The following is a 26,363-nucleotide window of genomic DNA, read 5'->3' on the forward strand; positions in this document are numbered from 1 at the left end:
AAAGTTGATTCTTTTGATGGCTTTAGAGTCCAACCATGCGACATAACTCAAACAACGCACACACACAGGTGCTAATACACGAGGATACATTTATTAATACATAGAATATGCATGTAAACCTAACAGATCTTATCGAGAGGGTTATCAGAATACAAAAGATATATATTCAATCAGTTACAAAGTGTTACACATATCAAGAGGACATACGTTCAGTATATCATTCATTAAGACCGTTTCGTAAAGTGAACTTGGTTACAACTTCTACATTAGATACTCAAAACAAGTACATAACTCTTAGGAATTAAATTGATATCAACTGGTTTGGATAACAATGGAATTCTCGAGCTGTAATGCAGTGAAGTTGAATACTCATCCAATTTCTGGGGATTCAGATCTCCTGCGGGCACAAACAAACAGTTGCAGGCTGTTGCTGTCCAATCCGCGCTCTCTGGCTCGGTGCCAGGCTGTGCTGTGCGGCTTGTGACGGTGCACTGCTGATGCTCACTGTTGGCTTTAACTAGCAAAGTTTGTGCACAGGAGAAAAGATGACTGTGGGTCCCAGAAAGTCAGGAAGAGGACCGGTTCGTTCCTGATGAAGAGCTAGTTCTGAATAGTGATTCAGCTGTCCACAGTTCCGACCTGTTCACGAGGCCTGCTGCTGGTTACTCTCTGGCAACCTCCGCTCTAGACTCTTAGAACAAAGGAAAGTTCTGGCACTCGGACACACTGGCCGTTCCGTGGTTGTCCGAGCTGAGTCTCAGGATGGTCAGGAGGCACGCTGCGAGAATGTCCTGCCCTTGGGAGCCTTCTGCTCCTGGGCCGTCCTGCCCTGGAATTCTCCTTTGAATTCCCTTTAGAACAGTCCACAGAATCCTCTCCAAAATCTTACTGAATCTCCCTGAATCTTACTGAATCTCTCAGGCTCTCTGTGTTGCCTGTTTTTACCTGGAGGAACTTCAGCTCGTTGATTGGCTGAAAGTTCCATGGGCATCAGAGTCCCACGTGGGTTACTCGGCCCTACCAGCCCCTGATTGGTTGATCAAGGTGAAATATGAGTCACTTACTCCTGACACTTAGGAATGCAGTCCAGATGTCCAACTGGCACTCCCTAGACAGATAGGCACCAATGGATGACCATTGATCATGATAGCCAGGCTTAGCTAAGTGCATCCCCTTTGGGAGCTGTCCTTATCAGGAACCTTAAATCAACCTGCATGAATAGTTTCTCTGTGGCTGCACCACAGAGATGAACACAGAAATGGGGCCTCATTTGGGAAGGCTCAGAACACTTAATTCTTTCTTATTAATAAGCCTCGCCGCTACAGTAGGCATGGTGCATTTGTCTGTGAAACTTGAATGCTGTGCTTTTTCACGCAGAATCATCGGCAGGAGCAAAGCTTATTCAATCTTTGCGCACAGCGCTCCATCAGAAATACTTTGTCCAAGTTTTGAAAAGATTGTGGGATTCTCTGCACACGCTCACATCGCGTACCTCAGACAACACCACCATTCGATGGGAAATTGATTCTACTTCTTGCAGTTGTTCCTGTGGTTGTGATAGTTACAAAGTTGCACTTTCCTCCACCTTCTGCTATAGTATTCATTGGGTGAGCTTCATCAATTGGCTCAGAAAGGTCAACTGTGCTTCGGAAAAAATCAGCAGCAGTGTCTTTATTTTGTCGGTGAGTATGGCTGTCTTTTAAAGCACATGAAAAACACGAGTTTGTGGATTTCTCCAAATAGCAACGAATTCAGCTGTGCAGAGCCTTACTGCTTTCAGAGGGTCTTTTACCGACGCTGCTGTAGTAGAGAAGTGACATAATCACAAACGCAACCATTTGTGCTGGCTGTTTAACTAAGTATTAAGCTTTTTTAACTATCACATGATTTTAACTAATTTAACATCATCTCCAGAAGAGCACCTCGCACTGCTCACTGAGCTGATGTATGTGCCCATTTCTCAAAAAATTAAATATCATCTGAACGGATTTTTTTCTACTTTAAATGCTTTCCTACTCTTTTAATATTTCAGTTAAATCTTTTATTTTGAAGTACTTTCCATTGATATTAATCCTAGTCCCGATGAATGATTCTGGGACATGGTGCGTCTTGAATAATGTTCTTATAGGTTTCAGTTTGGAAAAGTTCGCTCTCCAGAAGCTACCGAAACCTCTAATGGTCACACAAAGCTTAATGCAATAGCAACGTTTGGGGTTGAAAAAGAATATAACTTGCTATGAATATGAACACTGTTCCAGGAGGCGTGTAAGGACTATTTTGGCTCAGATCACCAATTTACCTTACATTTCTGATCCATTAATATCGCTATTGAATGCTAAAGGTAGGTCCTGGCAATACTTCTTGAGATCTTCTTTAGAAAAATTAAAAAAATATATATTTCCAGTACTAAACAAAAAGTAAAAAATACTGATTACGTGCAACTGATAAAATCTCTCTTCCAGGGACGTTGTAGCTACATGCAAATTACAATGGAAAACTTTATCAGCTTTAAAAGTTTCTTTTGCATTTATAAGACGATCAGCATGACACTCAAAACATACCTGTATTCAGTAAGCGGTGAGTCTGCTGGCTGAGCAAGTTGCCTCCTCTACACACAATAGCAGCCCTGACGCTAAGATAAATGAAAAGAAATTGCTTTTATTGGGCACTTTTCATATCCGATGAGCTTGACATCTCCCAAGGGCGATGGAGTTTTTTTGCGACACTGCTTTTCCCTTTTTTCTTCTTTCTGTACTCTGATGCAAAAAAAAAGAGAAATCATGTAAGGGAAAAATGTATTTTTTTCATGGAGAAAACGTGCACCAGGAATGTTCTGTTTTGAAGAAGTGATTTAACATGATACATGACCTAATTTACTAGAGTAAATGCTCACACTGCAAGGTCTGCTTTACTACAAGAGAGAAGTAGAGTGAAAGATGTCATAATTGCACTGCGTTGTTGAAGAAAGCATCTTTTTCTTTGAATTCTAAATCAATCAGAATTTCAAAGTGAAACACAAACCCTTTGTCTGTATTAAAGAGATGATATTTTAAAACTGATAAAAATGTAGAAAACACGTTTCTCACTTAGAAATTTAGGATGGGATTATTACTATTACTAGTAATTACTAGTTGCAGTGCTGAACTCACCATGGTGCAATTCAGTTACATGATTGGCCAGTGGTTTCATGGATAACGCGTCTGATTTTGCATCATGAGATTGGAGGTTCGACTTCTACCGGGTTCGTGTGTTTTTAAATCAGGCTACTCAGAAATAGAAGTCCATTATGTGAATGAACCGCACCTGAAAGCAAACGTTGGTCAGGTTTCCTTCTTTCCAGCATGAAATAGCAAATCGTTACAAAAAGCACCAGCTAATGTCCAATAGCATTAGTCATTTTAATTAACATGAATATACTGTAAAGTCTTGGTACATGGGATTGGATTTCATCCACAATTTAAAAAAGGGCAAATTATATTTATAGGCTTCAGACACATTTAAATACAAAAGTGACCTAAAACTCTGTAACTTTCAGGTTAGTTTGAACCTGTAATGAAAAAGGGGCCTGAAACTTCCATTCTGTGATGTAACTGTCTCTAAAGTCGGACGTGATGTTTCACGGATGTGCAGTGTGCCTTTTCTCTTGTCATGTTCAAAATGACTTGCTGTGTAATTTCCTGAATGCGTGTCCTGTACTGCTCTGTTATTTCATTTAGATTATCTATGTGGTTTACAGATAAAACCAAACGGCATGGTCTAATTCCTGGGTTCGGCACCAGCTGAACCTGAACATACATCATCCGATCTCAACATGATTTGAACACACAACCTTTTGATGTGGTATCAGATGCACTACCATCACACCACTCCCCATAAGTGCTTTTAATTCCCCCAAGGAGAAAAATATTTTTTTTCATTCTCTCCTGTGAGAAGCACCGCTCTTCCAACGAGGGTCTCTTCTTCCCAGACCACAGATTATTTTTCCTGTCTGGCTCTCACACAGAGGGCAGACACACTGTCTCCACTAATGTGTTTACTACATCTATAGATCTGACCCCCTTACAGCCCTGATATTCCTGGACAGGATCCCATATTGAGCAGTATTTCTCGCGTTCTGAACTTACAGTGTGTACACAATGTACTTTATACACAAAGTAAGTGTTTTCGTAACTCTTGGACGTTTTGTCAAAATGTTACTGGCATGCCAAAATCGCCCCCTCAACTGAACAGTCCCACCCCCCTCAGTTTTGGATAAATTGTCAATGGTCAGATAACTACACTAACCCCGAATTCACAGTTACTACATCAGACTGTTTAATGTGCAAGAGGGCTATCTGTCCAGGAACAGCACGTTACATAGTGTCTATGTTTTGGGGTGTCAACATTATTATGACCTTATTTGCTCAGGTGGACCAATGCCTTGCAGTAGTTTATCCTTATACTTACAATCGTTATATAACTAGGACTGTAGTTATAGAAGTTTCTACTTTCTGTTGGTTTTACAATGATTTCTTAATGATTCAGAACCTCGTTACCGTTGATGTTGTTGCAAAAATGAACACATATGGTTGATGCTCCAGGCAAAAATAATCACGTGAGTTCTGATGAACGTGGAACTGTTCTTCATCACTAAATACCAGATTGCTTGTCGTTATCTTCTAACATGAAATACTAATCAGTGGCATGCTTGCGAGAATTCACTTGGATGGTTGCAATGGCTCCATTTAAACCGAAATATCACTACCCCCCTCAGGATTTCAGACCCCCCCCCTACAGATCATTCCCCTGGCGCCAGTCCTGGGTATAATGATGAACATAGCTGCCTTGCAAGCAGTGAATCTGGGTGTGATTCCCACCTGACCCATCAACAAACCTTTTCCAATGAATCTTTGATCAATTTAAAAAAGTCTTGAAGCTGGTAGGCTAGGGAAGAAGCACTGTTTGAGTACACTGAGGAAAATGTGCTACTGTGCTGTGCTGCTCTAGTAGCGCAATTGGTCAGGTTGTGGTGCTTTTATAGTGGAGTTATACCGAGGTTGTGAGCTCAATCATCACGTGGAGTATGTTCTGTTTTCAGCTGCAGAAACGTGCTGTTGAATTTATGTCGGTTCTTGTGTTACTTTTTCCTCTCGATGGAGCTGTATTAATGCAGGCACACCTGCTTCCATGTCAAGTTATTTTATCGTTGCTTACAAACCAACACACTGCAGACACCTCTGATATTGTCACTGCTTGTGGGCCACGTGTTCCTGCTGTCAGCCTACCATGATAATACACCTATAGAAATATTACTGCTGTAATACAGGAGCGAAGAAACAAAACGAAAGCACACCAAGTTTAAAAAGGTCAAAATGTGTCAAAGCCCTTCCTCGAGGAGAATGGGGTTCAAACCTACTTGTGCAGAGTATCATGTATTAAGAGGAGATTGCCTTAACCACTTGGCCACCTCCATACACACTTCAGCCCCCTCCGGACATGAGTTGACTCTTTCCCCATACTCAAGGGTAATTTTCCTCTTCCACCTACAATTTCAACATTTACCTTGTGAGATGTCAAACCACAGAGCCTGTGCTGCGCTTCAGTGTTAGCTGTAGTGGACACCCCATTGAACATAAAAAGCATATTGAACTCCTTGGACATAAGCCATTTCTCGTCACTTGCTCAGCGAGCAGGCTCAGCGCACACTGAATGCAGGTGTCTCAGAGCAATTGAGATGTGTCCAAGTGGCTGTAAAAGGGATATCTGATGCCAGTGCCATGGCTTAGTTCTCCGACGGCAGGCATAGCGGCGCGCCGGTTGGAGTATTCTCGGTCGCATTTAATGGCAACGTCATGGCAACGTCAGCTCAAACCACCAAATGGAGACAGGCGTGCTGACAAGCTGACCCTGCTGATGCAGAATTAACACTAGGATGTGAGAATGCTGTGGCTTAGTTGGTTAGAGTGCCTGCCTAGTAAACAGGAGATCCTGGGGTTGAGTCTCAGTGGTGCCTGTCTTGCCACACAGTTTATCATTATGGAAAGCAACATCCTTCTACATTAAATTTAATGGAAGTGTTCATTTAATTTTAGAAAATTTGGACTGGGGCGATGTATTATTGTAGCGGCGCAAGCTCACAGTGGTGCACTTGAGGAATGCGGTACAAGGGCCAGTGGTACATTGGATAACGCATCTGATTACGGATCAGGAGACTGTAGGATCGTAATGCTCTTAAACCCAGTACCATAACCGTAGTGTGTTCAGTCCTACACAACCTTTCTATCGACTGAATAAGCCTCCTGTTCCATCTCCATCTTCTTCCCACACATTCCGGCTATTTCAGCACCGTTATTGTTGGACCACAGTCACAGATACGTAAGGGACACTATTCTGAAGAACCGTCTTAAATAAATAACGTTGCAAAAGGTAACAATAATGTTTTCTTAATGTAACCTTACATTTGGGCGTACAATAGAATTTTCTGTACCCTCAAATAAAACAAAATCTTACTGCTTTCTCCTGAGAAACACAAGTGTAGTGTTAAATCACAATAAATAATACAACAAATATACTAAACTAACACCCAGATGTGACAACACACAGCTATGACAGAACACATTGAAGACTTAAAAGCCCTTTAAATTTTTATTTCCTTAATTTCCATTCTCTTCCCTCCCCAGGATAACTGAAAACTAACTATAATAAAGACTGTATATGCATTACTTGTAATACAGCTACTAATAAAAATATACATGGAAGATATACATAATAATTAATAAATAACACTTTTATTAGTAAATACGTGTAATGATAACATTCATTGTGAATATTTGTGGTGTCTGGAAAGCAATTTTAGTTAAATATAATAATAATTTTCAAGCAAGTGGTGCATAAGCTTGTTACTTAATGAGTACATTATTTCCATTACATTCAAGACAGTTCTAATGTGATCGATTGTTCTGCTTAGTCCGCTACTGAGTAGCTTAAAACCTATGAAGAGGTGGTTTAAGCTAGACTCCTAATGCAGTAACATCTAACGGGCAGCAGCTGTTATTTTAGGTTTGTTGCAATTGAGAACAGGTTTAGTACAGAGCTGCTGACAAATTTCAGTGGAGTTTATTGTATAAGGGTTTATTGCAATTGACCCATTGTAGCTACCAATCAGCAGCAAGGAAAAACAAACTTCACTTGTGCCTTTTAAAAAAAGGGAAACAGAGTAGTAGTTTATGTGGTAATTTCAGGTACAATGTAAGAACTAAAGTTATCTACTCCCATAGTAATGCGTGGGGTCCTATAAATAGAAAAAAAACAATTTTAACCCGAAAACACAACAAACACAAAACAAGAAGTCTTCCAGGAACCCAGGTAAATCCCTGTAGTAGTCTAACAACTACAAAAAAAAAACAAATGCAACAACTTCAAAAGAAAAAGAACATTAAAAACAAATCTAGGGAACAACAAAAACACAGAGTCTAATTCGAGAGCTTTTTCAAGTCTTCAGTGCTCCTCTCGTCTCAGTAGACCTCTCTCATATATTTGTGTACAGGTCAGCTGGAGGTACACAGCTGATGGTAATTTAAGTAGGGAGCTGCGTCAGAATGCATGGGCTTCAAAGGAAAAAGTCAAGGTTTATTCCATGCTGAAAAGAGAAGGAAACACAATGTTTCAGCTGTGGAGCCTTATTTGATTGTGACTCGAAGTAAACCTTTACTTCTTCGTTTGATGTTAATTTATCTCCATCAGATACCTAATAATATCTAAACTTGACAGTTGCTTTCAGTAGCTAAAGACACTGCTCCAGGTGAGGCTTGAACTCACAACCTTGGCATAACTTCGCTGTGCACTGCTGTATAAGTACCGCGCACTGACCGATTGCGCCACTGGAGCTGTGCAAAGTGTGCTCCTCATACAGACTGACGGTGCAGAAACACAGGGTGAAAACGGTTTCGGTTGTGGATCCATCTATACATGGGGAACACTGAAATAGCAAGGAGAATACAAGAAAAGAAACTGAAAGAATTGTGCTAACAGCAAAGGGGGACGGAGGGAGGTGGTCGGACAAGTAAATCAGCCTGGTAGATTGTTTGTAGCGACATTTTTGAGTCAATCGGCACACTGATTTCTCTTCATGTGCCTTGAACTGTGCAGTTTGTATTTTCGTTGTAGATAGGTTTCTTCAGAAGTCCAGTAAATTGACAATAATGGAGAACTAGCTGACGCACCCCGTCGTGAAGACCCTCTGTAAGGTGATTACACGTTTCATTTTCAAGTCGCCTCCTTTACACTCAATTGCTTCCTCGACACTGAGAGAACATGAGAAATGGCTTCAATTTCAATGTGAAGCGCAGTTCAGGCTCGATGGCTTCACATCTCCAATCAATCAAATAAAATTGCAGTGAAGCGATCTAAATAAGACTCTGAAGTACTGGGAAAGATGATTATTTTGAGCGTGCCTCCCAGGGTCTGCTACGAGGCTGAAGTTGGCTTCTTATTCGCCAGCTTCTTATGCGTGTTTTTCGTTCCACCTTAAATGCTGCTGCTGTGATGTTATGTCGCCTTTCGCCTGTAGATGGCTCTCTTCGATCAGTACTAATCCGGCTGGAAAACTGTAGACATCTTCACTGAAAGGGAATATCCAAATAGCGACTGTCCAAACTATATTTTTGTATGGAATATATTTCAGAAAATCGCAAACCAATTTTAAAAACTCACCATAACACGGACTTACACTGGGAAAAAGTGATTGCACTTTCTGCTTATTTCTACGGCCTCCCCCCGATTATGAAAATGTCTCACAGTTCTGACACTGATGTGTGAAAGACAATGTAACAGACTATCAAAATCCTGAAGTACAAACAATTTTAATGCACCAGTTTTTTAAATATGACCCTCTGATCTTGGCATGTCAGAATACATTGGGAAAAATTATGGCACGAATTGCAATGTCACGCATTGTTGAGAATATCACTGACCTTGCCGATATTTGCAGGGGATACGAATGTTTTGCACATGTTGAACTACAACATGTAAAAATTGAGCTCCTTAGTCAATATCACTGGGAATGTCCAATAATGACGTACATCAGTAGCCTCAAAGAAACTTAGACTCACACATGGAGTTTTATCTTTGTATGGAGATTGGGAGAATTAATTTATACTCTCATTGCTCATTAGCTAAATTATTTTAAAAATATGACACAGATTTGTTTGAGAAACTTGTAATTGCCTTAAAGAGAGTCTTCTTGAAGATGTGCACCAGCTAGCTCTCCACTGTCAATTGACAGGACTTGAGAAGAAACTGTTCTCATACAACCAACATACAAATTACACATCTTAAGGAACATGAAGAGAAATCCGTGTACTAAATAACATAAAACTGTCGCTGCAAATTATCACCAAGCTGTTTTATGTATCTGACCACCTCTTTCCTACTTTGCAGCGAGCACAATTCTTTCTGTTTCTTCATTGCTATTTTACTGTCTCTTTCCCCCATGCGGAGATGGATCCACAGCCGAAACTTTAGGTCGGTTCCTGTTACTCTGTCCGATTGAAAGAGCTGTATGAAAGGCACTCCCATCTCTGCAGGAAAGTTATTGCTGCTCTCAACACAATATACTGCAGCCAAATGTGATAGCGATACTGTCACTGCCTGTGGGCCACGTGTTCCTGCTGTCAGCCTATTATGTCATGTTCATCCACACCCAGAAACATTACTGCTGTAGCACAAGAGTTATAGGTGCAGTTGATAGAGCATGAATCTCTTAATCTCAGAACTGTGGGTTTAGTCCCCACATTGGGTCCCTCTGTGTCAGTTTGATCCCCCAAATCCTCCTAGCATGACCTGATGGTGTAACAGTGATACCCAGTACCCAGCGTAATTCAGCTTTCTTTCCACTTGATTCAGATTTTGATCTGAAATCATCGGCCGAACAAAAGTTTGTCTAAATCGAGGGAGATCTGCTCTCAATCAAGTATTAAACACTTCAGCATTTACTGTTTGAATACTGCACTTTGTCAAAACACTGCCGCTTCTTAAGCTAATAAGTAACGGTTTTTGAGCATGCATTGTATTGTTAATGCTTATATTAAAAAAGCATAAATTCACATAATGGAATTTTGACGGAACAAAGTAGTCCAGCCCCTTTACAACATTACATACCCACTGATTAAAGCTTAAAACTACAGTAGCAGGAGTAATAATAATGGCAAGAACATGTTTGGAGTTCGGCATTTCATTTATTCTGCGGAAACATCGTATCGGAATGAACTGCCCGAGATAAAAGAGTAATTGCAGCTTCAGATCATATTTTCCAGAGCATTGCATTGTTCTGTTCATGCTGACTACACGCTTTAAATTTGTAATTTACTGCAAGCGTTGCTTTTCCAGATTTTTCTGAAATTCCTCGCATTTGACTTGACTTGAACTTTATTGCCATATGTAACCGGTGCTGGTACAATGGAATTCTTACTTACAGAAAGTCTCTCGATTGTAAAACAAGTGTAAAAAAAACAAAACAAAGTGCAAACAGTGCATCAAGACAATGTACAAACAAACAATAGACAATGTGCAAGTAAACATGCAGACAGTTTGAATATAAACAATACAGACGTGTAAACAATGACTGGAGACGTACAATAAATAAATTAAAATGAGGTAGATGGTGATGGTGTAGGTGTGGTCCGAGGGGGATGGCTAAATGTGTTCGCCAGTCTCACTGCTTGTGGATAAAAGCTATTGAAGAATCTAGTGGTAAGTGTCCGTATGCTCTTATATCTCTTGCCTGAGGGCAGTGGGGTGAAGAGCTCATGCCCGGGGTGGTGACTGTCCTCTGTGATGGCCAGAATTCTACCACGGCAGCGGTCCTCATAGAGCTGTTTAATCTTGGTGAGACCGCAGCCGATGATCTTCTGGGCCATTCTCTGCAGTGCCTTTCTTTCTCGCGAAGAGGTGTTGCCATACCACACGGTGATCCCGTTGGTGAGGACGCTCTCGATAGTGCAGCGGTAGAAGTTCACCAACACATGTATTGGCATCCCCCATCGCTTGAGGCACCTCAAGAAATAAAGGAGCTGCTGAGCCTTCTTCATGATAGAGTCAGTGTTCACAGTCCAGGTTAAATCTTTAGAGATGTGAATTCCCAAAAACCTAAAGCTGGTGACTGTTTCCACTTCCGTTCCATCAATACTGAGTGGGCTGTGAGTGTGTGGCCTGTGTCTCCGAAAGTCCACTATTAGCTCTTTCGTTTTCTTTATGTTCAAGTCCAGGTTATTGCTATGACACCACCGAAGCAGCTGTACAACTTCATCCCTGTAAGTGGACTCGTCATCATCACTGATCAGTCCTATTATAGTGGTGTCATCGGCAAACTTAATGATGTGGTTCTTGCTGTGTCTTGCTGTGCAGTCGTGAGTAAATAGGGAGTACAACCTTGGACTCAGACAGCAGCCTTGTGGGGTTCCAGTGCTCAGGGTGAGTGGTGTTGATGTTTTATTGCCTATCCGCACCACCTGTGATCTCTCGATAAGAAAGTCCAGCAGCCAGTTGCAGACAGAGTTGCACAGACCTAATCCCCTGAGCTTTGTCACCAGTTGACTGGGTATGATGGAATTGAATGCTGCACTGTAGTCCAAAAACAGCATTCTCACATACGAGTTCTTAGTGTCCAGGTGTTCAAAGGCTGTATGCAGAGCCAGGGAGACAGCATCATCCACTGATCTGTTGCTCTGGTAGGCGAACTGCAGGGGGTCCAGGGACTCTGTGATGGAGGAGTTGATGTGTGACAACACCAGCTTCTCCAGGCATTTTATCACCACAGATGTTAATGCTACTGGGCGGTAATTATTCAGGCATGCCACTTTTGTCTTTTTGGGGGTTGGAACAATAGTGTTTTTTTTAAAGCAGAGCCAGCACTAAAATATTTCATTCCCATCGCTGAATACATCGTGGAAACGGTATTTGCAACGGAATGCTGTCACACATGAAACCTCTTTGTTTTTCGGTTCTGAAGTTTGAAAATGAAAATAAAACGGGGGTCACCTCATAGGCTTGAAAGAAGTCCAAGCAGCATAAAAACCCGCGAATTCTCACAAATTGTGTTGCATTGTGCTGCACCTTTCTTCTGCTGCTTTTTTAAATCAGCCTTAAACATTTGAATGCATACCTTACTGCTGCTAATCACATTCACGTGTTTACAAAGCTTTTTTCTGTCCGTTATGTTTTTGCTAAGCAGTTTCTCCATTTTCCTCGTACTGTGATTGTGAGCGAGCACAACAACACTGAAACAGTGTAAAGAGATAAAAAAGTCAGGGTAAAACGCCTGACTGTCGGGAATGGGATTTGAACCCGTGCCTCTATTTGGAGAGCGAAACACAAAGCTTAAAAGACATGAAGCTGTGAATTTGCTGTTTTAAACCGCTTGGCTATCCTGAAAAATGTGTGCTGATTGTACCAGTCGCATCCGATTTTCCGTAACTTTAGAACGATTGATATGACTGGACAAACACAATTTATGGCGTTTAGCATGACATGGAAAACGGTACCAGAGCATTCGGGTCCGGACTACCAGACTCAGAAACAGTTTTTACCCCCGCACTATCAAACTATCAAACTCCCAGCCTCTCTCACTCTCACCTCACCTCTCACCTATGATCTGAGCCTCACAGTGCCTTCTTTCTTACCAAAAACCCAAACACACATTGAAAATCTACCTCTACCATACATGTCAAAAGCTCACTCCCCATCATTTCTATCCCTTTATTTCATTCTTTTGATGCATGTTTTTGCACATAACCTGTTACCTTTTTGTTGTTTTGCACACTGCCTGTTGTTGTTTTTTGCACATCGGCTGTTGTCTCTTTCTTTTGTTATACAATTGTATTGTTGTTGTGTTTTTTTCTTTGTACTACTTATGTCCGAGAGCTAGCTAAATACCATTTCGTTATTCCATATACCTGCGTATGAGTATAATGACAATAAACTTGAACTTTTAACTTGAATTTGAACTTGAACTTGACATAGTCTTGCAGGCAGTATATTATTTTATCGTTTACTCGTATAAAAAAAACATGGTCTTCTTGTTCCTAAGTCAGATTTTTAGTGCTTTCGAACGTTACTTCCAACCTGGACTGACAGCTCACCAGATCTGTTTGTGATCAGACCATGGAGTCTGGGGCTGTACCAAGCGCACGTTCCTTCCCAATGCTGAGGTGATCATTCAGAAGATGGGTGTGAAGAGAGATAAGCTTTGTCGACTAAAAAACAAGGCAGGATATGCACGAATACTAATCACTGGCGACAGTTATGCTCTCTTACTATTGAGATCCCTACATTGCAAGTTTTTTTAAGACTTTGAAACTAAAGGAAAGTGGTGACAAATGAAACAGGCACAGGTGAGGCTTGAACCCACGCTCTTCAGTTTACGAGGCCAACGCCTTACCACTTGGCCAACGCGCCTTTGAGTAAGCATGGGAATAAGGTTGTTCAATTTATTTTTTTCTGAATCTGGTTTACATCGCCTGGATGCAGCAACAACAATAAAAGGTATACTTGTCCTTAAACTCGGACGTGATGTTCTGCAGACATGTGCACAATGTCCTGTTTTCTTGCAGTGTAGACATTTTGCTGTTCACGCTCCGCATTCATCTGCTTTGTGCGTTGTTAGTCCGCACCTGTAACATGTAATGTCAGCCGTCCCCTGTTCTTCTATTTCTCTAGCATGACTGTGTCCTGCTGCTCGGCTTTTGTTTGTAAAGTTTGAGCGAGCGCCCCGTTCAGTGTCACTTTGTCACTGTGGTCAGAAAGCATTCTTGATTCTGCTTGAGCTGCTTCATGAATTCTAGCGACTGTAAGAGCTCTTTTTAAAGTCAGCCCTTCCTCCTGCAGCAATTTATAGTCTCTTATGTGCACATTTTTCCACAAGTTGATCTCTTAACATGTCAGTTTCCAATACTCCAAAGTCACAAGATTTAGCCAATTCTCTTAGTGCAGTCACAAAAGCATCAACAGATTCGTCCTGAGACTAAGTTCTCTGCCTAAATTTATGCCGTTCCAAAACCACATTTCTCCGCGGTGTAAAGTAAGCGTCTAAGGCAGCTACAGTCTGTTCATATGTACCTTTTTCTCCAGGGAGATTGGCGAAAATCCGCTGCACGGGAGCCCCGATACAGTGCAGTAATGTAGCACGTCTCACAGCATCCTGAGCTTCTGTAGATCCACCGGCTATTTCAAAAAAATCTGTACGACTCCATCCATATCTTGTATTCCGTATACAAATCCGGAGCTACGAGGTTCAGTAGAAGCGGTGAAAAAAGCCGGGCATAAGCAAAGCTTCTCGGCGCGGCTGCCATATCTTCCAATGGGCAAGCTAAACGAACAGTCAGAAAATTCAAAAGTTCGTTTCTACCAGCAAGAGAACTAAAATCTGCAGTGTTCTGCTCGCTTTGAGTCCGTCAAGCACTCATCTCTCGTCGCCATAAATGTTGTGTATCTTAATAAAGAGACGTTTTAATATTATTTTAACTATTTTGTTAACTACACAGATCATGCCCTTACACCTTATATTCCTGCTTTCTACTCTCGTTCTGTTGTCTCGCGATGTCTACTCACTAAACTACATTTAGCATGACTTCTTGTTGCAGTTGAGCTCAAAGCTGGAGATGATCTCCATGTTCTACCGCACTAACTAGTCCGAAACGTAGTACACAGTACACACTTTTTAAGTGAAGTCAGGTTGTTAAAAAATTAAACCAGCGCCCTGTCACAGAAACGTACCCCAGTCTCCCGCGCAACAAGCGGGGGTACTCAGCACTATACTGTACTAACGAGGAGCGCTTGTCTGCAGCTGAGCGTCAGCTCTGTTTACTGTCGGCAGTCATTTCCTCATTTCCAAAGACTTTTTCACCTGCTCTCAACTTTTAAAGACGGTCATAAACGCTCAAGAAGTAATTAATGTCAGTTGGAAGTCTGTTTCTGTTGTCTCAGCTCTTGATAAAGACAAGCCGTGCGTGGGAGACTCCCTCCCTGAAGACGTTTGCCGTCACCCTGCGAGGGAGAAGAGCCATCAATCACCAAAGCAACCACTGAGACAGTTAACATTAAACACGTGAAATGCGAGATGTTGTGATTTTTTCCCCCGCTTAAGGCTTCTATCGATCCTACTCTAACGAGAAAGACCTCTTTATTAGAAGTGAGATTTTAGCAAACGTCTCCAGGGGTAACTGCGACCTGAACGCAACGGCATCTTGCCTGTGGTACTTATAATGAAGTATATATTTTATTTCTTTCTACTCGTTGATAAGAAAAAAAGTGAAATCATGTAATTAGGGATATGTCTTTTTTTCATGGGGAAAACTAGCCCGAGCAAAAGTTTAGAGCAGCGCTCAATAAAAATGATCAGAACCCGAAAGCGCTTTTTATGCGGATCAGTATATTCCGATACCACTGGTTCTGCAGAAGAAATAAGAAAAGCCGAACTCAAAGCAGAAACGTGTTGCCATTACGGGTACTCTGTCTGCAGCTGCTTTAAGATCTACTCACACCACGATGCCATTAAGGCTACCTAGTTAAAAAAAACATCGTCACCTTTTTGAACGTGATTATTAGACACCCGTTAAATCTCAACCGAGGTTTCTTGAGAGATCGTTCAGCGAGCGAGTAATAAAAAACTACTTCGCTTCCAACCTCTGCTGTCACTGTAAACTCGGACGTGATGTTCTGCAGATGTGCAGTGTGCCTTTCCTCTTGTCGTATTCAAGAGTACTCACTGTGTGAGCCTCTCACTGCGTGTCCTGTACTCTACTGTGATTTAATTTAGATAATGACGTGGAGTAGAGTGACAAGATCTTCTTGAACATTTTCGGTTTGTGAAATGAAACACTAAATACACTACTGTAAATACAAGTAATGGACATTTAAAATAACCACAGTACAGCTAGAAGAGTGAAAGATAAAAGACTATTTAGAATGACATTCACAATAGACTTAAGAATAGCACATCCGCCCGAACAGGGACTTGAACCCTGGGCCCTCAGATTAAAAGTCGGATGCTCTACCGACTGAGCTATCCGGGCTCTGAAAGAAAGTCACCACTGTCGGGATCCTCGCAAGTCACGTGTACCATTCCCAGTAGAATGAGTGAGAAATACAGCATGACATGGGTAGTTAAGGGGCTCCCACAGTCCATCTTTCCTCACATTACTGTTTTTTTTCAATAGCATTTTGACCTTTTTTCACATTCAGATTTTTTTCACATTTAATAAAATCTTTTAATCAACAACATTAAAAAGAAAACAAATGGAACATTTTTTGGAACAATAATTAAAAAAAAAACTTTCAATGCCTTGGTTGTATACTTGTGCACACCCTATATAAAGGGAGTTGCAACAGTGCTGAAATTTAAAGAGCATTTCTGTAGAGAAAACAGCCTTGATGTTAAGCTTAGGGAGCCTGTCTTTTAGAAATTCTATTTCTTAACACCTTGCACAGCCTCCCGCCAGACTAACAAATATTTTTTTGGAGAAATTGACTCACACACCGGAAGACACTAACGTTTATTTACGTTAGAGCATGTGAATAACAGTTTAACCGAAAAAGGTTGTAATTGTGATTTTGTTAAAATTCAATAAATCGTCTATCAACAGTTAGAATTCATTTAGAAATTGTTTTATTTAATAAACTATAAGACAATTAAGAGAGTTTATAGGTCATATCCGTCGCTTATGTTCTTTTAACTCTAGCGTTCAGGATCCAAACCCAGGTGCGGACGATTGTGTTTCTTGAATCTCTTGTAATCATCAAAAGTCGATGTGTAGTCCTTCAGTACTTTCTCGAGTTGTGCCATGGATATTTTATACGATCAATACTTGTCATGCTCTTTTGCATTTTCCTTAACAAACGGAAAAAGTTCAAGGTGTGTTTATGGCTGTGCTTCACATCTACACGAGAGCAGTACAGGACACGGAGTGAGGAGTTCGTGAAGCTTTCAGTTTAGTGCTGAGTTCAGAAGGAGGATTCGCTCGCTGAATGATCAATCAAGAAATCCCGGGTGAGATTCATCAGGTGTTTTCTGCAACAGCCACGACAAGTGTGAAGCAATCTCTGGATTTCCTGACTTTGAACTAAATTATTAGTTCAAATAATTTAGGATTTAACAGAACTAAAAGAGGTACATTTAAAATAGCAGCGCAACCCTGCAGCACGTCGAGTTTAATTGTGTAAACTGCATTTAATTGTGTAAACCTGGCTCTCTCTGAACACGAGCAAAGAGTTCTCACTCAACAGAAGATTGCGATGCGAGTACTCTAATATAAAAGCACCTGGAGATACCAGGGATTGAACCCGAGACCTCATACATGCAAAGCATGCGCTCTAACACTGAGCTACATCCCCGATGATAAAGTTTATGGAACAGACTTAGAGATGTGCAAATGCTCACTGATCACACCACTCACGAAGAATGCCTGCAGTTTCCCACTTTCGCGTTTCTTCTACTACAGAGTAAATTCATAGGAATGAAGAAATAAGGAAGGAAAAATAATCGCATCGAAGCTTCAAGAGACTGGGCACAAATTAATCTGTTATTTTTGTATCCAGTTACATGGGCGACGGTGGTTGATTCCCAGACGGGGGAGTGCTTTTTTTCTACCTCCTTACTCGACTGTCTTTCAATTCTATTTTATTTGAAAGCTTTTTGCATCTTTTAAGTGCTCTTGATTAAACTATCCATAGAAAAACAGCAGTACTGATGATTTAACGCAAAAGGGTGAAACAACGCCCCAACCACAGGAATGGTAACAGGAAGGATCGTGTTCTTATTTAATATGTCCTTTTGAGATGTCTTGTCAATGCTCACAGGCGGTAGAGCTGAATAATTTACTTTTAGTGGTGTTTTTAAACAAAGATGGAACACGTTCTTTCTATACCAGGAGAAAAGGAGCAGACTTTACCTTTAAGTGGCAAAAATGACACCTTATCAAAGCTAATATTAATTAAAATGATATCACAACAAAGGATTTGAGCCTTGAGCTTTCATTGGACGTCTGTGTCTCCATAACTTTGTAGGTGAGAGAGAGGATTGTGATAATTTGTAGGTGCTTCTCGGAAGTGCGTTGGTGGTACAGGCGCCTTCCAAATAATTGAGTCAGGTTTGAATCCCAGCCAGTGCAAACCCAAATCTTTTCAAGATAATCTGTGGTCCGCTAACACATCTTTTGAAACACTACAACAGGTAACACCCCGTGTGAAACATCGTGAGCATCTGTTAAACCTCTCTACCTACCCGTTCCTCAAAGAGACATGACGAGGGTCTAAAGGGACATTTTGAGCCGTAGAAACATTTTATCATTCTGTACTTTCCTGTGCGGTCAGGCCAGTTCCACTTTAACTGCGCCCGACAACGGAGGTCGTTTTGAAAACAACGAGAGTAAAGGGACACTGCACGTCTGCAGAACATCACGTCCGAGTTTAAGGACAGCAAGAGACTGGAAGCTAGGGAGATTCGGGTCTGTGTTTTTATTATAGGTTCAAGAAAATCTGAATACCTTTTCAAGAAGTATTTCAGAATCCCAGTCAAATCCAGTACAAATGCCGCATAGATCTGCATTGTACAATTAGTATACTGTTTGTCCATTGAATCAAACATGCCTTATGAAGCATTTCTAAAACAGGAGAGATCGGGAGAGAATGCGTCTTCCTGTAAAAATAAAATGACTTCAAGGGCACTATAAGCAACATTTATGAGGTGCTCTACAGGAAAAACTATAGCCAGAGATGCCAAAGAGGTCGAGATTTCACCACATAAGAGAAAGCATCTCAGAAAATGAAGTTGCGGTCGTTTCCACGCGTTATAAAACCACTAGGTCAAACAACAAGAGCTGAAGAGCCGCTGTTGAGAGTAACACGGCCGAGCGCTCTAAGGAGCTGGCTTAAACCTCCAGTCCCTTCAGGAGCATCTGTTGGAGTCGCACTGCTACAGCGCATCTCCTTGTTAAGTATCCCTTTTATTGTTGTTGCTGCCTCCAGGCGATGTAAACCAGGTTCAGAAAAAAATAATTTGAACAACATTATTCTCCTGTTTATTTGAAGGCGCGGTGGCCAAGTGGTAAGGCGTCGTTTTCGTAAACCGAAGATCGTGGGTTCAATCCCCACCCGCACCTGTTTCGTTTGTCTCCGCTTACCTTTAGTTTCAAAGTCTTCAAAAAAAATGTATGAGTCTCAATAGTAAGAGAGCATAACTGTCGCCAGTGATTAGTATTCATGCTTATCCTGCCTTGTTTTTTAGTCGACAAAGCTTGTCTCTCTTCACACCCATCTTCCAAATGATCGCCTCAGCATTGGGAAGGAACCTACGCTTGGTACAGTCCCCGACTCCATGGTCTGATCACAAACAGATCGGGTGAGCTGTCAGTCCAGGTTGGAAGTAACGTTCGAAAGCACTAAAAATCTGACTTAGGAACGAGAAGACCATGTTTTTTTATACGAGTAAACGATAAAATAATATACTGCCTGCAAGACTATGTCAAGTTCAAGTTCAAATTCAAGTTAAAAGTTCAAGTTCAAGTTTATAGTCATTATACTCATACGCAGGTATATGGAATAACGAAATGGTATTTAGCTAGCTCTCGGACATAAGTAGTACAAAGAAAAAAACACAACAACAATACAATTGTATAACAAAAGAAAGAGACAACAGCCGATGTGCAAAAAACAACAACAGGCAGTGTGCAAAACAACAAAAAGGTAACAGGTTATGTGCAAAAACATGCATCAAAAGAATGAAATAAAGGGATAGAAATGATGGGGAGTGAGCTTTTGACATGTATGGTAGAGGTAGATTTTCAATGTGTGTTTGGGTTTTTGGTAAGAAAGAAGGCACTGTGAGGTTCAGATCCTAGGTGAGAGGTGAGGAGAGAGTGAGAGAGGCTGGGAGTTTAATAGTTTGATAGTGCGGGGGTAAAAACTGTTTCTGAGTCTGGTAGTCCGGACCCGAATGCTCCGGTACCGTTTTCCATGTCATGCTTAACGCCACAAATTGTGTTCGTCCATTCGTATCAATCGTTCTAAAGTTACGGAAAATCGGATGCGACTGGTACAATCAGCACACATTTTTTCAGGATAGTCAAGCAGTTTAAAACAGCAAATTCCCAGTTTCGTGTCTTTTAAGCTTTGTTTCGCTCTCCAAATAGAGGCAGGGGTTCAAATCCCACTCCCGACAATTAGGCGTTTTACCCTGTCTTTTTTACCTGCCTTTACACTGTTTCAGTCTTCTTGTGTTCGCTTGACAATCACAGTACGAGGAAAATGGAGAAACTGCTTCGCAAGAACATAACGGACAGAAAAAAGCTTTGTAAACACGTGAATGTGATTAGTAGCAGTAAGGTACCTGTATGTATTCAAATGTTTAAGGCTGATTTATAAAAGCAGCAGAAGAAAGGTGCAGCACAATGCAATTTGTGAGAATACGCGGGTTTTTATGCTGCTTGGACTTCTTTCAAGCCTATGAAGTGACCCCCGTTTTATTTTCATTTTCAAACTTCAGAACCGAATAACAAAGAGGTTTCATGTGTGACAGCATTCCGTTGCAAATACCGTTTCCACGATGTATTCAGCGACGGGAACGAAATATTTTAGTGCTGGCTCAAATGCGAAGAATTTCAGAAAAACCTGGAAAAGCAACGCTTGCAGTAAATGACAAATTTAAAGCGTGTAGTCAGCATGAACAGAACAACGCAATGCTCTGTAAAAACGATCTGAAGCCGCAATTACTCTTTTATCTCGGGCAGTTCATTCCGGTACGATGTTTCTGCAGAATAAATGAAATGCCGAACTCCAAACATGTTGTTGCCATTATTGTTACTCCTGCTTCTGTAGTTTTAAGCTTTAATCAGTGGTATGTAATGTTGTAAAGGGGCTGGACTACTTTGTTCAGTCCAAATTACATTATCTGAATTTATGCTTTTTTAATATAAGCATTAACAACACAATGCGTGTTCAAAAACCCTTACTTATTAACTTAAGAAGCGGCAGTGTTTTGACATAGTGTGGTATTCGAATAGTAAATGCTGAAGTGTTTAATACTTGCTTGTGAGCCTTAGATAAATTGCCTGCTGCAATTTCAGCAAGCGGAGTTCTGCTCAGCTGCCTGTAGTATACATTGCTGATTCCTTTTGTGAGGGCACGGGCAATCTTTCAACGATAAGGCTGGCGTGCCTGTCGAAATTTTGTTTCCCTTTCACTGTGTTGTATTTGCCCTACTCCTACAACATCAATTGTGATGTCATCATTGCCCATTGGTTTGTGTCTTGTTGTCATTATGTATTTTACATTACAGGAACTGTAATGTAAAAGGTACTGAAGGTAGGAACTGAAAGTACAGACTGCTTTAATCATTAGAATTCTCTTTCCTGATGTATTGGTATTTGAAGGCTATTGACAGCAAGGATTTATCTTCCTGAACTTGCTATATAAGATATGGGTCCATGGTTATCTTAGTTTAGATGTACCTTTAAGAAGTGGTAATTTTCTCCATTGTTCAGCCTTTAGACATACTTTGAAAGTTTTAGGCACAGACATAATCTTTCTTAATCCCCTTTTATCCTGAGGTGATGTCCCAGACGAGCTTGCCCCCTGGGAATATTCACTGTGTTCTTCAGGCTTTTTTCTGATTCTACACAGATTTTGTCTCCCTCTAACATGTCACCACTGTCTGTGCTGCCTGTGCATATTAGCATATCTTCTAATGAACTTCTGAGCTCTGTGTCGCCTTCCAAACTACATCCCTCACATTGACTTGAAATATTGACTATAGATTGTGTACTGTCATCTGGTTTGGAATCCCTACCAATACTCACCCCCTTCTGCGCACTAAGCACTTGGGTTCTTACTTTTTATCTATCTTCATGCCAAATCACTGATAACCATTTCCTGTTGCTGGAGCAATCCTCTCCAAGGACTCTGTTTGACAGTGTTGACCACATATTGTCATGCCACCTAATTTCTTTTTTCTATCTTAGAAAACTTCAGAAATTCTTTGATCACATTCCCTACTCCTCCAACCCTTGACCACACTTCTGGCCTCCTACACCTCTGTCCTTCTTTAACATGTGGCATTGCCAACAATCTGTAAAATAGGAAACACAGCTGAATGAAGTGGAAACATAAGTGAAATTCAACTCCCACTGGATGTTAATAGTGTAGGAGTGCGACAGATGTACAAGTCCATTAAATGTTTTTATTTCTGTGCTTAATTTTACGGGCCCTATATTTTGATATAGCATCAATCACAAAACAGCATTCTGTCACTGTCACAACCACCGGGGATCAACTCACAAAAGAACTAACCAGTACCAGCAGCGGGTTAATAATAACATGTGTTAATCCATCAGCACACGCTCTGCAGCACTTTTTTAACCATCCAAACCCGCTTCCCGCTGCTCGGTATTGAGTCTTCTCTTTGAGAGCTCTACCTTGCGTTTACTCTGAATCTCGCTTACTGGTTACTGAACTCCCTTTTGCCTCTCGACCTTGGACCTCACCTGACGTTCTGGATTGTTTGACTGTCTCAATAACTACTGGCTCCTGCATCTGCACAGGATCTGCATACCTTTTCACTGAGGATTCCTGATAGTCACCACGTAAACAAAACTAGAAAAGAACTATGTGTTTCTTAAACTTACCCCCAAATTTAAAAAAAGTCAACATATCTGGGTTGTGTGTGCAAGATTTTTAAAAACTGCAAAGTTTGTGTGGGTATGATTGTAAAAAATCAAATCATAACTGAAGAAGGCTCCATGGTCAAAACATTGTGTTTTCTTTCTTCTTTTTTCAGCATGGAATAAACCTATTACGTGTTCCTTGGAGATTACCATTTGCCAATAAGATATGATCACTGTATTGACCATATACAATTTCTTGCATTAGGAATTCCTATTTTGCATACCTCAGCTTGCTCTCCATGAACACACAGACAGGGAGTGAAGCTGGGGGTCAGAGCGCAGGGTCAGCCATTTATACGGCTGGAGCAGTTGGGGTTAAGGGCCTTGTTCAGAAGCCCAACGGAGTAGGACTCCTCTGCCGACCGTGGGATGTAAACCAGCAACCTTCCAGGCACAGTTGCAGATCCTTAGCCACAGAGCCACCGCTCCACCTAATGTGGCAATTCTTTAAAAAGTCCAAAAAAATGCAAATTTATTTTTAAAAATAGCTGTTGTAAATAACATCAGTGGCTATTGAAGAGTACATACAAAACAGAGACAAGTTAATAAACTTGGAATGACTACTTACAGCTCTGGAAAGACCGAAGATAGTGTTTCCGGTTGTTAAGGATCAAGTAATAGATTTATTCCATGCTGAAAAAAAGAGAGAAAACGTTTCAGCCGTGGAGCCTTCTTCAGGTGTGAGAGAGACAAGGCAGTAGGCAAAGGTAATATAGTGGGAGAACAAAGGCTGGGAGGGAGGAGTGGTGAGAGGGAGGAGCAGGGGACAGAAAGAGAGGCCGATCAAGAGATGTGAAGTCAGAATAGGTGTTGAGAGGTGTGAAATGAAACTACCAATGAATGGAGAAAATTTAGTAGAACAGTCTGTCGTTTAGAGAAGGGGGAGGTGTGATCCTAGCTGCAGGATAAGTTTGGTTTCGGTAGTCTTTCTAATGTATGAGTTTAGAAAACCATTTTTGAGAAAACAGATGGAGAGATTGTAGTGGTCGTGGCCATCAGAGGTGAAATGAGAAACAATGGGCTTGGAGAGATCTTTAATCTTCACAGCCCTGACATGTTCTCTGAAGCGGTCTCCAAGTCTCCTTCATGTTTCTCCAATGTAGAGAGAAACTGGGTATTTACTACAAGAGATACAGTAAATAAGGTTGCTGGAGGTACAAGATGCCATCTGGGTGATCCAGAATTGTCCTGAGGGGCCTTGAATGAGTGTGGTGTTGGATGTGTACTTGCATGTGATACAGTGAGCTCTGTTGCAAGGGAAAGTAGCTGGTGTGGATGGTTGCTGAGGGTGGTCAAGGGAGCTGTGAACAAGAAGGTTGCGCAGATTAGGTGATCAGCGATATGAGATGATGGGGCGGTCAGAAAAGAGGGCCCCAATGGAGGGATCATCGTGTAGGATGGAAAAGTTGTCGTTTACAGTCCTGGGGATAGGAAGTGTGTTAGGGTGGTACCAAAGGAATGCGGTTGTTACTGCAGGAGTTCCTGATTCGGTTGATGGTCCGAGGGGTGTTTTTGGCTCGGACAAGGGCCCCGTCAATAACATTGCTGGGGTATCCTCTGTTGATCAAAAGGGAGTACATTTTGAGGGCTTGGTTCTCAAAGTCAATGTCGTCCCTGCATAGTCATTGTAGCCGAAGGAACTGTGAAAAAGGGAGAGAGTTTTTAGTATGTTTGGGGTGAAATTAGTTATACAAGAGATAGCTGTGTGAATCCATGGGTTTGCAATAAACTGAAGTGGAGAGTCTGGGGTAGTTGATGTCTAGATCGGAAGAGTAGTGGAATATATGTTAACCGTATATTTGAGGGACGGGTGGAAGTTGGTGAAATGGTGCAGGAAGCACTTAAGCTGATCGTCGGAGCATATGGCGGCACCGATGCAGTCATCAATATATCGCTTGTAGAGGTCAGGGACATAGCCAGTGTAGGAAGCGAATAAGCATTCTTCTACCCAGCCAACAAAGAGATTGGCATAGCTGGGTCCCATTCTGGTGCCCATGGCAACTCCACTCACCTGTTGTTAAAAAAGATTGAAGGAGAATGCGTTCAGTGTGAGAACCAATGTTTCTGGTTATTGTCCTTTAATTGATCTGCCACCAAAACATTAATCCTCAACAGTCAAACAAGTCCATGTGATGAAAACCCTTATGCTCTTTAATGTTTTTTTATGGATTGTGCATCTGTACTAATTCCCCCCCCCCCCACTCATCAGCTTTTGGATGACAGATTCTGACCACTGTATCAGATCAGAAGCAGTTGAAGAAAAGGGCTCTTTTCTGCTTATTTAACACACTCCTAATGCAAACACATTATGAGTACAATGGAAAGGTTGCACCCAATGGGATCAAGCAATGTAAAACATATGTTCAGGGGACAGGAAAGTTGTTTTAAGTTGTTTTATTGTTTTAGAGATGAATGGTATTCATGAAACAAATAATATTGCAAAAAACTTTGCCAAAAGTCACAACCCATTTAACATTCATCAGACATTCATCAGACAGGTTGAATCAGTTGGATATCTCTTAGATTCAAAATGCACTCAACGGCTGTATAATGCAAGCTCAAGAGTCAAAAGAACAGTAGTGAACTACAATCTTACAATAATAAACAGCCATTTGATCTTGTGAATGATCTATCATACACCCTTGAAATGATGTTACAGATTTGGAAGTTTGTCCAGCTTGTAACTCCTTTCTAACTCCATGAGACACACAGACAGGGAGAGAAGCTGGGGGTCAGAGCGCAGGGTCAGCCACTGTGCTCTTGTGCCAAACAGGTCATACAAAGACTGCCATTCCTTATATCTTTCCCTGAACCTCTGCGTCACTTCCTCACCTTCCAAAAGCAAAATATCGAGCTTCCACACACCCTTCCCCACAGTAACAGCTGTTGGAATAGATAGTTAGGCCTGTGGTCTTGCAAGTAAAATCACGTATCAAAACAAAATGTGTGAGGCTTGGGTCCCATGAGACTAGTGCCAAACCTAGTGTGAAACCTGCCCTCCCCTGACTATGAAGTTTGAAGCCATCTTTCAGTTTAAAATCTTTACATAATGTTTGCAATAATATTGATGATTTATCAAATTGGACCCGTCTCTAGCCCCTCATTCTGCCTTCTCTTTCTAAAAGAGAATTCAAATCCCATCCCAATCAATTTACTCAGTTCCTGAATTAGGACATATCTGTCATGTGAGCAACTCAGACAATATATATTTAAGAGTTTAAATTAGACATTCATGAAACCCAGATACACCACCAGTGCTCTCCCTGGTTTCATTACAAGGTGTTGACGTACCTCTATCATCTTATTTTTAATTAGAACAGCTATACCATCAGATTTATTTTCTTTGGACCCACTCCAGATTGATGGGCCCAATGTCCACAGTTCTTCCGTATCCTTATAGCAGTTTTTAAAGGGTAACCCCCACTCCTGTAACAACACAATATCAGCATTTACCTTCCTCACAAATGATAGTATAGTCCTTGCCCTTAACTTAGAGCGAATGCTTCTCACATTTATTGACACAATATTAAGAGCCATACTTAAAGTAGGACCAGGGGAGACTAAAAGCTCTGGCTACAATCATTCAGTAGGTGACACCTACTATACAGCCCCCCCCCCCCTTTTGCTTTAATTGTCTCCTCCTCTACCACCCCCACAATCCATAGGATATTTCAC

General features: G+C 41.3%; 1 protein-coding gene and 3 non-coding genes across 4 annotated transcripts in view; 1 reads left to right on the plus strand and 3 right to left on the minus strand.

The window, feature by feature from the left end:
• The window catches only part of LOC138242777 (zinc finger protein 271-like), a 362,720-nt gene that overhangs the window by 170,383 nt on the left and 165,974 nt on the right, over positions 1 to 26,363 (minus strand). The gene's annotated exons all lie outside the window — the stretch shown is intronic.
• trnai-uau (transfer RNA isoleucine (anticodon UAU)) lies at positions 7,773 to 7,866 on the minus strand. Its single transcript has 2 exons — positions 7,829 to 7,866; positions 7,773 to 7,808 (listed from the first exon to the last, which is right to left on the minus strand). It is a non-coding gene; the product is annotated as a tRNA-Ile (tRNA).
• On the minus strand, positions 15,974 to 16,046 carry trnak-uuu (transfer RNA lysine (anticodon UUU)). The gene has a single exon. It is a non-coding gene; the product is annotated as a tRNA-Lys (tRNA).
• trnat-cgu (transfer RNA threonine (anticodon CGU)) lies at positions 19,059 to 19,130 on the plus strand. Its single transcript has one exon. It is a non-coding gene; the product is annotated as a tRNA-Thr (tRNA).

Source organism: Lepisosteus oculatus, chromosome 14, assembly GCF_040954835.1.
Source record: "Lepisosteus oculatus isolate fLepOcu1 chromosome 14, fLepOcu1.hap2, whole genome shotgun sequence".
In the NCBI taxonomy this organism is placed as follows: Eukaryota; Metazoa; Chordata; class Actinopteri; order Semionotiformes; family Lepisosteidae; genus Lepisosteus; species Lepisosteus oculatus.